This window comes from Echinops telfairi, unplaced genomic scaffold, assembly GCF_000313985.2.
Source record: "Echinops telfairi isolate 266 unplaced genomic scaffold, ASM31398v2 ScPeMD7_655;HRSCAF=1070, whole genome shotgun sequence".
Classification (NCBI taxonomy): domain Eukaryota; kingdom Metazoa; phylum Chordata; class Mammalia; order Afrosoricida; family Tenrecidae; genus Echinops; species Echinops telfairi.
Window position 1 is genome coordinate 4,844,524 of NW_022104553.1, and position 2,125 is coordinate 4,846,648.

General features: G+C 38.6%; 1 pseudogene; it reads right to left on the reverse strand.

Annotated features, from left to right (window-relative positions):
* Positions 1 to 618: 618 nt before the first annotated feature.
* Positions 619 to 2,125, reverse strand: part of LOC101654326 — a 4,044-nt pseudogene continuing 2,537 nt past the window's right edge.

Here is a 2,125-nt window from a genome sequence, read left to right on the forward strand (position 1 = left end):
CCTGAAGTTTTGAAAAGTGCATTTTGGAAATGCTCTTCATTATGTCTTAATGGTGACAACACAAGGTCACAAACAGAACTATGTGATATCAAAATCAGTATAAAAAATGCCACATGCTATTCAAATATTAAAAAACAAACTTACTTATTTTGACTTTAGATGCAGACTTCTGCCTCTCTTAAACAGTATCAAAATCCCCAGGGACTAATAAGTATCTGGAGCAGACAGAAAGACTTAGTATAGTCAATAGACCTTTCAAAACCCTTAATAAGTACAGGGCAACTAATTAACTTGAATATCTACTTCCTGGAAGTAAAGTGGTCAAACCGAGAAAGGCAATATTCCTTTAAAATATATTTTTTTAATAATAGCTTTTATGGTCTTTTATCCAGAAACTCTATTACTTCAACAGAACAAAATGGGCCTAACATTTTACTTACGATCTTTGAACCTTCTCAGTTTTAAAGGAAACACCAATACCTTAAATACAAATCAACCTGCTAGAATAAATAGTAACTCATGCTGGTGAAATTTTAATCTTCTACAATGGGAGAGAGCCCCAAATCTGAATTGTAGGACAATCCTCAGTGGAATGGAATGTAAAACGTTGGGTTTGACTTAGATATCATCAATGTGCTCATCATCAGCTCCTATGCCGTTAACTGGATTTCACGGTCATCTCCAGGGCCCAGGATATCCGTTTCATTGAATTTAGCTTGCTCTGGAAGCTCGCCATAGGCCTTCAGACTTTTAGCTTCATCTGCATTGTCTTTTAAAATGACATCTGCTTTGTTATCCTGACCAACCAATATGATGTCCGAGGTATTTATCCAAACCTTTTCCCTCAATTTCCCCCTGATGTGACACAATCTCTTTACACCATCAAAACACATGGCTTCGAATCGTCCATTTCCCAACATTGTGATGACTGTGCCTGTTCTTGCCCGTACTCTTTGAACACCAGCTCTCTTTTTTTCAGACTCATTATCATTTTTACCTCTCCGTCTATTTTTACCTCCTTTACCTTTATTCTTAGGCCTTGCAGCATTTCCGACTTCCTTTTGGGCGGCAGCGATTCCTTTCTGGGGAGTGAAGAGCCCCACGACCCAGAGATTCAGAGAATCGGAGGTCGAGACTGTAAACCTTAAGGAGAATAGAAAGCCTCATCTTTCTTCCTTGGAGTAACTGGTGGTTTCCAACTGCTGACCTTGTGATGAGTAGCCCAACTCCTAACCCACTATGCTACAACATATACAATTTGTTAACAAATATTAACAATGAAGAAAATGTGAGGGGCTGGATAAATATATGTATGTATATAGCAAGCTATATGTGTATATATACCTGTACATATGTGGTGTATGATAGAAGCCCTGGAGGTGCCATGGGCTAAGCATTTGGGTTGCCAACCACAAGGTTGGCAGTTCAAATTCACCGGTTGCTCCATTAGAGCAAGATGAAGCTGCTTCTACAAAGAATTACAGTAAAAAAAACAACAAAACAACAACCCTAAGGATCAGTTAAATTATATCCTGTAGGGCATCACTATGAATCAAAATCAACAAGATGACAGTGGGTAATGTGGTATTTCTGTAGGCATGGATATATATACCTTTGTATGTGCCGCACTTGTATTCCCATATGCAATAAAGAGCACAGGGCCCAGTCATGAAGATCTCCAAGAAAAGAACCAAATGCCTCATGGTATTGCTCTGCTGTGTTTGAAGCCTTAGAACTATCATTCCATGGACAAGTCAGTTAATGACACAACATGGTCTATAAAGTTTATATTTTACATTTCAGTATGTCAAGTATCCTCTAAGGTCTTAAAATCTTATGAGTGGACATCTAAGACATAACTATTTCATTTGTATTTGTCTGGTACAAAAAAGAAAGAAGAAAACCAGGACCCAAGGAAGAAACTAGTCTACAGGACCAATTGCCACAATGAACCACAGTGTCATCTATCCAGAGGCCAGAACTAGACGGTGCCTGATTGTTCTAACTGGGGACAAACCTGCTCTACTGAGTGTTCTAACTGGGGACAAGCTAGATGGTCCTGAATATAATGGGAGAACTCGAATTCCTAAAAAAGAAACAAAAAGGACTAGCTGCATTGGACTTT